We start from the raw sequence: 14,354 nt of genomic DNA, 5'->3' as shown, positions 1-14,354 counted from the left end.
TGTCTGTCTGGTTCCTAAGTCTGGTCCCCTTGTTCAACTTTGTCCTCTACTGACGGAGGAACAAGGAGTTCCATCGGTCGCTGAGAAAAGCTTTTCTGGCACTCGTAGCTTTCAGACACAGGCATGAAGTGTGAGAGAACAAATAATGACATAGTGTAGATAGAGATGAACTGACATATTTCCTTACACGTGGCTCATTTGACTCCCTGACAAGAGAGTTCACCCCCATTGGCCTTACATTATATTGTTTCTTTCTTGATTCCTTGCCTTGTGTTTGTGAGTCTCCTATTTTCTCAGCTTTTCTCTCTCCTTGCGGCCGAGCATTTTCGTGCCGCGCTCCACTTCACTGATTTGTACATAAACCACAGTGCACAAATTGTGCAAGGAGCTGAACTTCTGAGCATTCCTGGATCTCCTCCCTACCTGCTGAATCCTATTATATTCCCATTCTATTGAGTGAGCTCTTCTGTTGTCAATTACATGAGGGAAATGAGGTGCTTCTATAAGGAGATAACTGGCTCTGTGGACGTGGGAAAGTCAGTGGATGTGATATACCTTGACTTTAGCAAGGCTTTTGATACGGTCTCCCACAATATTCTTGCCAGCAAGTTAAGGGAATATGGATTGGATAAATGGACGGTAAGGTGGATAGAAAGATGGCTAGAAATCTGTGCCCAGCGTGTCGTGATCATCAGCTCGATGTCAGGATGGTGGTCGGTTTGTAGCAGAGTGCCCCAAGGTTCGGTTCTAGGACTGTTCGTGTTCAATATCTTTATTAATGACCTGGAGGAGGGGATGGATTGCACCCTCAGCAAGTATGTGGATGACACTAAGCTAGGGGGAGAGGTAGATACGCGTGAGGGTAGAGATAGGGTCCAGAGTGACTTAGACAAATTGGAGGATTGGGTCACAAGAAATCTGATGAGGTTCAACAAGGACAAGTGTAGAGTCCTGCACTTGCGACGGAAGAATCCCAAGCATAGTTACAAGCTGGGGACCAACCAGTTAAATAGTAGTTCTGCAGAAAAGGACCTCAGGGTTACAGTGGATGAGAAGCTGGATATGAGTCAACAGTGTGTCCTTGTAGCCAAGAACGCTAATGGCATATTAGATTGCATTAAGAGGAGCATTGCCAGTCGATCCAGAGATGTCATTATTCCCCTTTATTTGGCTCTGGTGAGGCCACATTTGGAGTATTGTGTCCATTTCTGGGCCCCCCCACTACAAAAAGCATGTGGACGCATTGGAGAGGGTCCAGTGGAAGGCAACCAAAATGATTAGAGGGCATGAGGAAAAACCTGGCACATGCCTATCTGGAACACGTCAGGTTGCAGCCCCTATTCTGGCACCTCCAGAAACCTCCAGAAACTCTTATTGAGGTTCTGGCTGCACTTTTCCCCAATCCATGCCCCCACAAAGTCATGAGGCCTCCTCGTTAACCTCTTCCTGGCCCTAGTGAAAGCTGCCATCTACAGCAGTAGGAGGAGGATGCAGGATGAGGGGCGCTCTGCAACTGTGGAACCTATTTCCATTCTACCCTGGTTTCACTTATCCTCTGAGCAGTGTCCACTGGTTCTATTGACAGCTGTGAGGAGCAGAGCGCACTGTCTGGGGTTCTCAGCTCAGTGTCCCCAGCTGGCTCCCTTGTACTAAACCTTTCACCGGCTCCCCTTTTTTTGTTTTTCTCATTTGTCCCAAGGAAGCAGTTGAAGCCCAGGGCCAGTCATCCCTCCCGCAAGGCTGGGAGAGGGACTTTTAGAAGTGGGCAGGCTCATACCCACCCACCCCTGGGATTTCAAATAGTGTCCCACTACACCCATCCAGGACATGTCAGGCATTATGTAATTCACCACCTAAAGAATTAAATGGAAGCACGAGAGAGAAACAAAATGAGGAATTGCACAGGCCAGTTAAGAATCCACTAAAAGAACAGTTCGGGCGAATCGAATGAAAGAGACTAGATGGGCCTTTGGAGAAATTACAAGCAGGAAATGTAAAAGACACAATGACGGTATGTCTACACTAGCTCGTTAATTCGAGATAGGTAGGCAAATGAGGCGACCGGAGTTGCAAATGAAGTCCGGGATTTAAATATCCTAGGCTTTATTTGGATGTTCCCGTCCGGTCGCCATTTTGAAATTAGCAGTGAAATGTAAATTCGAACTAAGTCCTTAAATTTGAAATAGCGGTTTGCATGTGTAGATGCTATTGAAGTTAATTCAAAATAACAGCTGTGGAATGAGGAGTAACAGTTAATTCAAACTAAGGACTTTGTTAGCATTAATGTTTCACTGCCGTGTGTAGCCGCGCAGCAGTGAGTTCGGGCTACTGAAATTTCAAAATGACGACCGGACGGGAACATGGAAATAAAGCTCGGGATATGTAAATCCCAGGCATCATTTGCAACTCCGGTCGCCTCATTTGTCTATCTAGCTCGAATTAATGAGCTAGTGTAGACATACCCTGAGTGTGTGCATGCGTGTGCACATAATATAATTGGACAGTGTCTGAGTGTGTTTTTGGAGACTGTGTTTGTAAGCTACAGAAAGTTTCTGTGTGTGTGTGAGACACTGAATGACCCAGTGTGTGTAGCTTTTTGGAAACACAACCTCCCTTGAAGGAGCCCCTTGCTGTTTTAACCAAGATCTGAAATGTCTAACAGGCCTCCCTCTCCAATGGGAGCACCAATGGAATCTGCATCTAAACGTAGCAGCTGGAGATCATGTCCACGGAGGGATTGCCCACTCCTGGGTGGGGCAAAGAAAAGAAAGAACGAGAAAGGATGGCAGCAGGGTCTCCCCGATACCAGTCTGCCGTGGGTGGGAGCTGGGTGCCCACAGCTGGACAGGAGGCAGGAGGCCCAGACCTGGGGGAGCAAGAGTGTATCTCCATTTTTGCAGGAGGGCTGAGGAGATGGGGCTGGGCTGTATCTGTGAACTCAGCTGTCCAGCTCTCAGACAGGTTTCACAGAGCAACAGTGAATCTGCACTCCCCATTGGGGGGGCTTTGCTATTTGCTATTAGCTCCTGGAGAGCCAAATCTGGGGTCCCTATGGGAAACCCTCTGATCCAGAGGAGTTTAGGCCACAATATTTGCCAATTGAATTGAAATTTGGAGACCTTCCCTCATTTGTGTTGCTCTTCTCTGGACCCTCTCCAATCTCTCCACAGCTCTCTTGAAATGTGGGACCCAGAACTGGACACAGCACTTCAGCTGAGGCCTACTCAGCACAGAGTAGAGAGGCCCACGATTCAAGTCAAATGGGGATAATTGAAGACGGTTCAGGAAATAAACACATACATTAATGGAGATTGCCTGTCTCCTACAACTGGAAGGGACCTTGCAAGGTCATCAAGTCCAGTCCCCTGCTTTCACAGCAGGACCAAGTACCATCCCTGACAAATTTTTGCCCCAAGCCTCTAAAAGGCCTCTGGAAGGATTGAACTCACAACCCTGGGTTTGGCAGGCCAATGCTCAATCACTGAGATACCCCTCCCCCCTTATTGAAGAGTAACAGCTGTAATGGCAGTGTAGACAGCTCCTTCTTGGGCAAGAGCCTTTTCCGCAAAAATGGTGGCTCATTAGCTATGCAAATGAGGCTCTGCGATATTCCACGCTTAGCCTCATTTGCATATTACTGGCGCAAGAAGCCGCGAGTGTAGACGTTGCCTTGGAGATTTACAAAAAATGCCCCTCGTGGTTCAGACTCAAGGCTGTCGATCTCTTTCTCTTGCCAAAGTGAGGGGGAAAGGGCGACTTAAAATGCAGTGGAAGTACGTGCCAAGGGAACAAATATTTACAGCTATAAAATGTATCTAACCGAGCCTGGGTCCTTCGGAGCAGGGGCTGTGGGGGTGGGGTGGGGCAGAGCCGTGAGGGTAGGTGTATGTGGGGGGCAAAGGAGCAGGATGGGGACATGGGATGTGGGAGAGTGAGGGGTGGGGTGTCAGGAGGGACTCGGGGGAGGGGCTCCCATCCCATGGGGGTTTGTCTCTGTGCCCAGATCCCCACTCCCAACCCCTCAAGCCACCAGGGCATTTTGTGTCCCCCCAAATCCCTCTCCTTGAAAAAGAATTTCTGTCTTCCTCCAGCCCTTGTGATCCCCAGGTAGCTTCTGTCTCCCCACCTCCCTCCAGCCTCCATCTCCAGACACTGGGGGCTTTCTGTCTCCTCGTAGCACACAGTTACCTCCCCGACCCCGCTCTGCGGACAAGAGCCAAGGGGGAATGGTTGGGGACGCACCCCAGCCCTGCTAGCATCTCTCTCCCTGGCGTGGCTGCCCCATTCCTCTGAGCACCCCAACACCTGCCCTCCTTCTGCACCTCCCAATGACATTTCCTCTGTCATACCCAGCTCCCTGCTTGGACGAGTGTACCCCTCACCCTGTCCCGAGACCTTGATCCTTGTGCTGACTCTTACACCCCCAATCCTGAGCCCCTTTCCCCGCAACTCCCTGAGCTGCAACCCACGCCTCGGCTCCTGCACTGAGCTGGAGACATTCGCAGGTGGGTGACTGTTAGGAAGTGTTGCAGCGAGAACAGAGCCTTTGAGTAGCCAGTTGTTCATGACTCTTGCTGTCTGGCTGGTTACCGGGTGCTATGGATTTGGGGTGTTCTCTGCTCCAGGCTAACAGTCTGACCCCCTTTGGGAAGCCCACACCACACGGGTTGAAACGCCCAATGTGAGCATTGGCTGACGTGATTCAGACACGTCTACCAAGCAAGGAGAAGCCACCTCTGGCCCGTCCAGCCGACTCACACTGAGGTGAAGTTTTATTGCTGAGAAGACATTCAGGCTGGGGCTGCAGCACAAGGTCTGGGACCCTTCCACATCACCAAACCTATATCCCTCGTTCCAGCAATGAAACAGCCCCATGAACCCTCGTCTGTTGCCACAGGCCAGCTGCAGTTTTTCTTCCATGAAGAGATGTGGCTTCAGGCAGTGTTGGAATCCAACCCAATGTGTCTTGACTTTCCACCGCAGAAGTAAAATCCCCCCAAGTAGCCTGGGGGTTACAGGCCCTTAGGGCTGAGCTGACCCCACATCACCTTTGCTCCTAATGCATCAATTGGATGGTTGGGTTATGAGGTATCACTGGCTACTGAACCATCCGTCCCAGCCCACTCCCACTGGGGCCATAAGCTTCTGATCACCAACCGGCCAGTCCCTCCGTGTGAGGGGTGCTCTGGTCTGGCCCGGCCAGTCAGCTCTGGAGTTCACAGACAAGAGCAGGCTAATCGGTCAGGGTACCTGTAAGACTCCTTCTTACCTGTACGCTGACTGGTCACACCTGGAACCTCCCTACCCATTACTGTGATGTCGTTGTAGCAGAAATACGAAGCATTTTTGGCAAGACGGTGCATTGACAGTGTCATTGGGAGCATCAGGATTTGCTGAATTTGATGATCCCATTTGTAGTCCTGCCTCATTTTTCTATCTCAAATTGTGAATACGGAGCATGAATCTCTATTCCCAATGTATTCACACAGCGGTACCCCACTGGGGAAGGGGCTTTCAGTGCAGACAGATCCCTGAGCCCTGTAATGAGACATTAGGGAGAAGCACAGGCCTCAGGAGAAGCCCAAATCCCACAGATGGAGACTGTTTCAGAGAGACCAATTAACAGTTGTTGTGATTGCATGAAGTCATCAGACCAGACCACAGGACTCTGGGTCCCTCCTCCCAGGCAGTCCGGAGAGCAGTTTTGAAATGAAGGACCCCACCCTTTGCCAGAGCTATATAAGACAGGGGGTGAAATCATCCGTTTTCACTCCCCACACAAGAAGACGCTGGGAAGAAGCTGAGGAAGACAGACTGCCCTGGGGGAAGGGCTGGACCCAGGCTGAAGGCGTCTTACCCAGTGTCTGGAAACCTGAGCACCCCAAAGCAAATGCAACTTGGGCCTTGAGAAGCTCCCAGACGGCCGGTCCCATCCCTCCGGGTGAGAATCTGCTTGTTCCTCCTGGCTGTGCCCCGTGTGTTCTGCAGAGTTTGTGTCTGGTTAGTTGCTGATAATCTGCTTTGCTGTCCCTGAGACCCACGTCAATCCACTGTTTGTAGTTAATAACCTTGTGTGTGGTGTCACCCAAACCAGTGAAACGAGTGGGGGAAATTCTCCCCCCGGTTAGCACACGTGGGCATTTTCCTCTCCAGGTCGGGGGGTGCGAGCAGATTAACAAATTTTTCCCTGTGGGTGGTTCGACCTGCCTAGGACAGAGCAATGGGCGGCTCTTGGATTTAGATCGTGAGAATGGCCAGACTGCGCCGGTCCAAAGGTCCCCTCCCCCTACTGCGCTCACTCCCAGCACTGGCCGATGCCAGGGGCTTCTGGGGGAATTGGCAGAACAGAGAAATATCAACCGATTCCTCCCCTGTCGGTTGTTCCCTTTCTCTTGTGACGTGTCACTGGCATTGGGGGTGTGATCTCTAGACTCTGTTTTACAAAAGTGGGGGAAATCTCGCTCCCCTGGGGTACAGAGCCCCCAGAAGGGTCCAAGACTGGAGGTCAAAGCAGTGAGGCAGGAGAGAAACCTAGAAGGAAAACTTTATTATGCATGCGTGCAGGCTGACAGCTACAGCAGCAGCCCTGAGAGAGTTTCAGGGATTCGCTATACAGTATGCTCAGACAGTTTAGTTGTTGATTGTTTTCTTTAACATATCAAAGTCTCAGCAGAAGTACTCTGAGGGTATGTCTACACTACAAAGTTAGTTCGAACTAAAGGACGTTAGTTCGAACTAACTTTAATAGGTGCTACAGTAGCGCTCCGTTAGTTCGAATTTGAATCGAACTAGCGGAGCGCTTAGTTCGAACTAGGTAAACCTCATTTTACGAGGACTAACGCCTAGTTCGAACTAGCTAGTTCGAACTAAGGGCTGTGTAGCCCTTTAGTTCGAACTAGTGGGAGGCTAGCCCTCCCCAGGTTTCCCTGGTGGCTACTCTGGCCAACACCAGGGAAACTCTATGCCCCCCTCCCGGCCCCGGACCCCTTAAAGGGGCACGGGCTGGCTACGGTGCCCGTGCCAGGTGCAAGCCTGCCAGCACCCAGCTAGCAGACCCTGCACCTGGCACGGCACAGAGCCACCCACCCGATGCCCCCCAGCCCACCCCCTCTTGCCGGGACCAGGCTGGCGGCTCCCGGGAGCTTGCCCTGGACCGCAAGAGGCGGGCACCTTCCTGGGCTAGTGCGGACATCGTGGACCTCGTCCACGATCTCCGCACTAGGCACAGGAAAGTGGCCGTCTAGGGCAGGAGAGCTGCCAGCCTGGCCACCCAGGACCAGGTGTGCATGAAAATCAAGGGGGTCCACTGAGACCCCCGACACTGAGCCCTGAGCTTACAATGGCCGTACTGGGTCAGACCAAAGGTCCATCTAGCCCAGTAGCCTGTCTGCCAACAGCGGCCAACCCTAGGGACCCTGGAGGGGATGGACCGAAGACAATGACCAAGCCATTTGTCTCGTGCCATCCCTCTCCAGCCTTCCACAAACTTTGGGCAGGGACACCACTCCTACCCTCTGGCTAATAGGACTCCATGGACCCAACCTCCATCACTTTATCTCACTTCCCTTTAAACTCTGTTCTAGTTCTAGCCTTCACAGCCTCCTGCAGCAAGGAGTTCCACAGGTTAACTATTTGCTTTGTCAACAACAACAACAACTTTCTCTTACTAGTTTCAAGCCTGCTACCCATTCCTTTCCTTTGGTGTCCTCTAGTCCTTCTTGATGGGAACTCAAGAAGAACTTTTATGAATGCACCCTCTCCACCCAACCCCTGCTTTTAGAGACCTCTATCCTGTCCCCCCTCCGTCTCCTCTTTTCTAAGCTGAACAGTCCCAGTCTCTGTAGTCTTTCTTCATCTGGGACCTGTTCCCAACCCCTGATCATGTTAGTTGCCCTCCCCTCTCCCAGCCTTTCTCTTCCCCTCTCCCACCTCCTTTTCCCAGTCTCCCCCAGTTTTTTTCAATAAAGACAGAGTCAATGTTGGAAGGAACGTTATCTTTATTTTGTACATCAATAAGAAGGGGGGCTAAGGAAGGGTAAGTGGAAGGAGGTGAGGGAGGAATGGGGTACGAGCCCCCGATGGGGAGGACTGGGCTGGCTCTGCGGGCTTCTGGGGGTGGAAGCTCTCCTGCAGCCCCCCAATTACTCCCTCTCCCCAGATGGCAGCCTGCGGCAAGTGCAGCCGGGCTGATGGCCGAGTGGTGTGATGTGCCCAGTGTGGGCACTCAGGGCACTCCAAGCCAGAACTTCTTTGCAAGCGGGGCACCCCTTAGAACTGTGTGTCCGGGGTGGGGGTCGGGACCCTTTAAGCGCAGCCCTCGGCTAGCCTGAGACAGCATCTCCATGCTCTAAGTCCTCCTTATATGCCCTGCCGGCACTGCTTCCGGCCATCCTTAAGCCCTGTTCAGAGTCCACTCAATGTGGACTTACTAGTTCGAACTAGCAAAACGCTAATTCGAACTAGTTTTTAGTTCTAGATGCGTTAGTTCGAACTAGCTTAGTTCGAATTAACTAATTCGAACTAAGTTAGTTCGAACTAGCGCTGTAGTGTAGACATACCCTGAGACGTTTCTGTTCACACCAGGAGTGCTAGAAGTAAGTTTTACAGAACAAAGGCACATGAGAATGTGGAGTAGTAGTCTTACAAGGCAATTGTGCCAAAGATAAGGGTTTACATGACAAATTGTGACAGACCAGGAGTATCCATGAACTTGAGATAGGCATTGTAAGGGTCTTGATTAGAGTTAATTTGATTTCTCTCTGTTACAGGGAGAGAGGCCTGGAAAACTTTTAACCCTTACAGCAGTTTTCTTTTAGAGAGGTTTGATTTCACGCACAGTCCCCCATTTAGACACAATTGGAGTTATTTGATTTTTCTCCCACACAAACCAGGTGAAGCGATTGTTTGTACAATTCACCCCCTTCCATGTAACACTGTCCGGGTTGCAACATCAAAGAGAGCCTGGTGCTTGTTCGGTTTTATGTGTGTGTACATGGGCACGTGCTTGCATGATATAACTGGACGGTGTATGAGTGTATTTTTGGAGGCTGTGTTTCTAAGATACACAAAGTGTGTGTGTGTGTGTGTGTGTGTGTGTGTGCGAGACACTGAATGACCCAGTGTGTGTGTAGCTTTGTGGGAACACACCTTCCCTTGAAGGAGCCCCTTGCTGGTTTCCCAAAGACCTGAAATATGGGTATACAATAGGCCATCAGGTGCCCAACTCTCTTTCGCACTGATAGTTGTTTGGTGCCTAAATCCCTTAGTTTTCTTGAAAGCTAACAGCTGATGTCAACAAGGTGACTGAATTTATTTTCATGTGGCCTGTGTTGGACGTGCCTGATGACAATAAGCTTTACCTATCAATAAGCATTGTGTGTAGCTTTGGGGGAACACACCCTTCGTGAAGGAGCCCCTTGCTGGTTTCACAGCGTCCTGAAGTGTGGGTGCACATCAATGCCCAGCTCTCTTTCACGCTGATAGCGGGGCCTAAATCCCTTAATTTCCTTTAAAACTCATGGCTGATGTCAACAAGGTGCTTGAGTTTTTCTTCGCAATGGCCTGTGTTTGGAGTGCCAGGCCTACAGATCAGACAGACCTGGGAGCTTTAGCCAAGAATCTTTGAAATCTTTCAACCTGGGACCACTGAGTTGTTCTCCCAGAAGGAGATCTTCGTTCCACCTGGAAACCTTCCTGGAAACCTGATGCCATTGACCCTGGAGCATCTGAGGTCAGAGGGTAGCCCGCAGTGTTTGCTTAGGGTGCAGTCTTTTCTGTGTCCTCTTCTCTCTTTGTTTCTCAGTTGCATCTTTCCAATGGTGGAATTTTCTTTCTTTAAATCTTCTGCCACAGCAGATACTGGCAAGACCTTCATGGAAAGACTTCGGGTCCCAGTGTTTGTCGTAGGGGGGATATCTGTAGTAACCTCAAGAGTGCGATTCCCTGCTCCCAGGGTATGTCTACACTACCCCGCTAGTTCGAACTAGCGGGGTAATGTATGCATACCGCACTTGCTAATGAAGCCCGGGATTTGAATTTCCCGGGCTTCATTAGCATAAGCGGGGAGCCGCCATTTTTAAATCCCCGCTGCTTCGAACCCCGTGTAGCGCGGCTACACGGGGCTCGAACTAGGTAGTTCGGACTAGGGTGCCTCGTGAAACGAGGAGTAACGGTAGTTCGGAATAGGCACCCTAGTCCGAACTACCTAGTTCGAGCCCCGTGTAGCCGCGCTACACGGGGTTCGAAGCAGCGGGGATTTAAAAATGGCGGCTCCCCGCTTATGCTAATGAAGCCCGGGAAATTCAAATCCCGGGCTTCATTAGCAAGTGCGGTATGCATACATTACCCTCCTAGTTCGAACTAGGAGGGTAGTGTAGACATACCCCCTTAGAGCAACACACTCCCCCTTTGGCTGAGCTCTGGTGCTAACAGTAGCAGTGTAGCCTCAGCAGCACAGACTAGCTCCCCCAACCCAATCCCACCTGAGACCCCAGGTATGCACCCAGGGTGTATCCCAATCCACTGCTCGCGCTGCCGGGTTCTCACTGCTAATTTTATGTTGCTAATTGATGAAAGCTAGTGGATGTTACCCAGCTGGGAATGACACCGCCCAGGTGCAGGGCAGACACCCCCCCGTTTGAACTTTAAATACCTTCCGTTACAATCCACTGACTTTTGTTGTGTCCTCAGCACTAGCCGAAATGACAGTGACATGATGAAGATATTTCAAAATCCCAGCCTGAAAGTAGTTTGGGGGGAGGTTCCTGTATCTCAGCGAGGTGCCCTGCTCTTGGATCCCCTCTGCTGGAAGCTCCTTTTCTAAATGAAATGAGTCTTCTTCTGGTTATGGACAATTTCATTTTTGAAGGGCAGACGCCCATTGATTCCAGGTTACTGGCCAGGGAGGCAACAGCACAGCCTGAATATGTGATGTGTTTCAGTTTCTAGATACAAATTATGGAGAAAGCAGAAGGAGGAAATGGAACGTTCTTCAAGGAACTGATCCTTCTTGGATTTGGGAACGGCCCTGAACTGCAGCCCCTCCTCTTCCTGCTGTTTCTAGTCATCTACCTTGCGGCTGTGGCCGGGAACCTCCTCATTGTCGTGCTAGTGGTGGCTGATCAACACCTTCAAACCCCCATGTACTACTTCGTGGCCAACTTGTCTGCTGTGGAGATCTGCCACGTCTGCACCACCCTGCCCAGGCTGCTGGCCAGTCTCGCGACTGGGGACAGAACCATTTCTCTGCAGAACTGCATTGTGCAATTTAATGTCTATGTTATCCTGTCCAATGCAGAATGCGTCCTGCTCACGGCCATGTGTATTGATCGGTATCTAGCGATCTGCCATCCCCTCCGTTACCCTGCTCTGATGAACGGCAGAGTCTGTGGCCACATGGTGGCCTGGGCCTGGATTAGTGGCATTGCTTACAGTATCATGCTTGTAGCTTTCATTCTGCAATCAACATACTGTGGAGTCAAAGAACTTGACTTTCTATTTTGTGATTTTGGACGTGTTTATCGTCCATTTTGTGGTGCCAACTCCAGGACAATGCACCTGGTGGCAGCCATTTACAGTGTCATATCGAATATTGTCGTCTTTTTACTCACCCTGGTGACCTACATTTGTATCATTGTCAACATCCTGAGAATCCCTTCCAGCACCGGGAGGCAAAAGGCCTTTTCCACCTGCTCCTCCCATCTCATTGTGGTTGTAATTTACTATGGGACCGTAATAACAATCTATGCAGCTCCAGTTCTTGATCCGATCCCCCAGAAAATAATTGACGTCTGGTTCCTTGTCATGGTCCCTTTGCTCTTCCCCATTCTCTACTGCCTGAGAAACAAGGAGGTCCATCAGTCCCTGAGAAAAGCTGGTATTAAACTGGTTGCTTTCAAACACAAGCCTGGAGTGTGACTGGACAAATAAAGACTTCGAGTAGAATAGAGATGAACTGAAATATTTTCTTACACGTGGCCCATTTGATTCCCTGACAAGAGGCTTCGCCCTCAATGACCTTACGTCACCTTGTTCCTTTCTTGATTCCTTGCTTTGTGCTTGGTCGTGTCCGATTTTCTCAGCTTTTGCATATCAGCTGTGCATTTTTGTGACACCCTCCACTTTATCGATCTGTGTATAAACACAAGTGCCCGAATTCTGCAGGGAGCTTAACAACTTCTGAGTGAACTTGGATCTCCTCCCCGCCTACTGAATCCATCGAAATTTACATCCCTTTGATTGGGCTTTTCCGTTTTCAATAACATCTTGGAAAGAAGGGGAAATATTTTGCCACCACAGGGAGTGAAAATAGAACAGAACTGTAGGCGGGAAAACAAAATACGACATTCTGTGCAGGATGGGAGTTTTAGTGTCCTTCCAAGTGGCATTTCCTGCCTGTCCATACACTTGTCAGCGTTAAGGCACCTCGAGTCTCAGTCCACAGAGGTAGCAGTACAGGAATTGATACAGAGTTGAAATGCAAACAGAAGTTGGTTGGAAAGAATTTTCGGGGCTCGTTCGCTTTGTTTTCTCTCATCACCAAAATAAAAGGAAACGAATGAATTGAAAAGAACGTGACATGTGCACCCAAGAGGAACCGGCAAATTTCCCCTTCTCAGCCTACACGGCTGCCCATGGGCCTCCCTCCTCCCAGGCAGAAACGCAATTGATGTGCGAACTTTTTACCACCCAAGTGTCAGAAAAAAAGCAAACCCAACGATAAAATCTCTCTCCACTAACTATCCCTGCTCTGCAGGTTCCTGCTTCATGTTGGTGGGACCAGGGGTGGGTGAGTCGTAGCCCACAGGCCCGATCTGCTCTGCCAGAGTTACTTTCTAGCAGGCCTCTCCTCTGTATTTATGGGCCTGATGACAGCTACAGGTCCCATTGGCCACGGATCACCATTCTAGGCCAAGGGGAGCTATGGGAACGTGTATTCTTCTCTGTACTGCTTCCTGCTGCTCCATTGGCTAGGAATGGGGACCCCCGGCCAATGGAAGCTGCACTCGCGGGTACCTGAGTCTCTGCAGGAAAATTCAGCATTTGGGGCTTACCGGGGCTAACCCTGGAGACCAACCACAGAGAGATCGCCCATCCCTGGGCTGGGTGATAGAAGGGAAAAAAAGAGAAAAGGTGGGAGCAGGCCCTGGGTATTGCAGAAGGAAGGGTAGAAGGTAGCAAGGAGGGCGGGTCTCTGTGCAGGGAGTGGTGGGTGCAGGAACTGGGGCAGGTCTAGGGGTTGGGGGAAGCTGCTTGAGCGTGGACGGGCCCAGGGCAGAGGCAGGACTTCCAGGAGTGAGGGCAGGAGGTGAGGTCAAAGCAGGGGCCTGTGAGGTGTGGGGGGCTCCGGTCAGGGGGTGGGGCTGATGAAGGGTTAAGAGCAGGAGTTGATGTGGGGAAAGCCGGGGGTCAAGAGGGGATCAGGAAAGTGAGGTGGAGAGGTGGGGGGCTCAGGGCAGGGATCTGGTGGGTTCTGGATGGGAAAGAAGGGCCCTTACAGCAAGAAGTGAGGGGGCAAAACTCCTGGTCTTGGGGAAGCGGGTTAGTGGCAGGGGGCTTGGAGGGCCAAGGGGTCTGAGGCTGGGCTCATCAGATGGAGGCTTCCCCTCGGGGAGGGCGGGCTGGAGCAGAACAGGGCGGTTCTTGCCTTCAGTGAGTTTGGACATGTCCAGGGGTCCGAGGCCCCAGACACCAGCCCCTCCTCCCCCAACTCCAGCTCATGCACTTGGGGAAATTGTCAGCAGGCAGCTTTGGACTCTAGGTGCCCCCCTCCAGCTGGGCAGGGAAGGGCGCTGGGGATTCCTGGGCCTGAATCGGCCTCAGCCACACCCCAGTCCCCGCCTGCTGGAAGGAGAGTTTCCCCATTGGCCACGAGGGGTGGTGAGCGCAGGGATGTTACACTGCAGAGTGACCCTGGGGGTGGCGAGCGCGAGGACGTTGCACTGCAGAGTGACACCGGGGCAGCGAGCACGGAGACGTTACACTGCAGAGTGACACCGGGGCAGCGAGCGCGGAGACGTTACACTGCAGAGTGACACCGGGGCATCAGCGCGGGGACGTTACACTGCAGAGTGACACCAGGATGGCGAGCGCGGGGACGTTGCACTGCAGAGTGACACTGGGGCAGCGAGCGCGGGGACGTTACACTACAGAGTGACACTGGGGCAGCGAGCGCAGGGACGTTACACTGCAGAGTGACACCGGGGCAGCGAGCGCAGGGACGTTGCACTGCAGAGTGACACTGGGGCAGCGAGCGCAGGGACGTTGCACTGCAGAGTGACACCGGGGCAGCGAGCGCAGGGACGTTGCACTGCAGAGTGACACCGGGGCAGCGAGCGCAGGGACGTTGCACTGCA

The sequence above is a fragment of the Pelodiscus sinensis genome, chromosome 30 (genome assembly GCF_049634645.1).
Source record: "Pelodiscus sinensis isolate JC-2024 chromosome 30, ASM4963464v1, whole genome shotgun sequence".
Classification (NCBI taxonomy): Eukaryota; Metazoa; Chordata; order Testudines; family Trionychidae; genus Pelodiscus; species Pelodiscus sinensis.
This window is presented reverse-complemented; position numbering follows the sequence as displayed.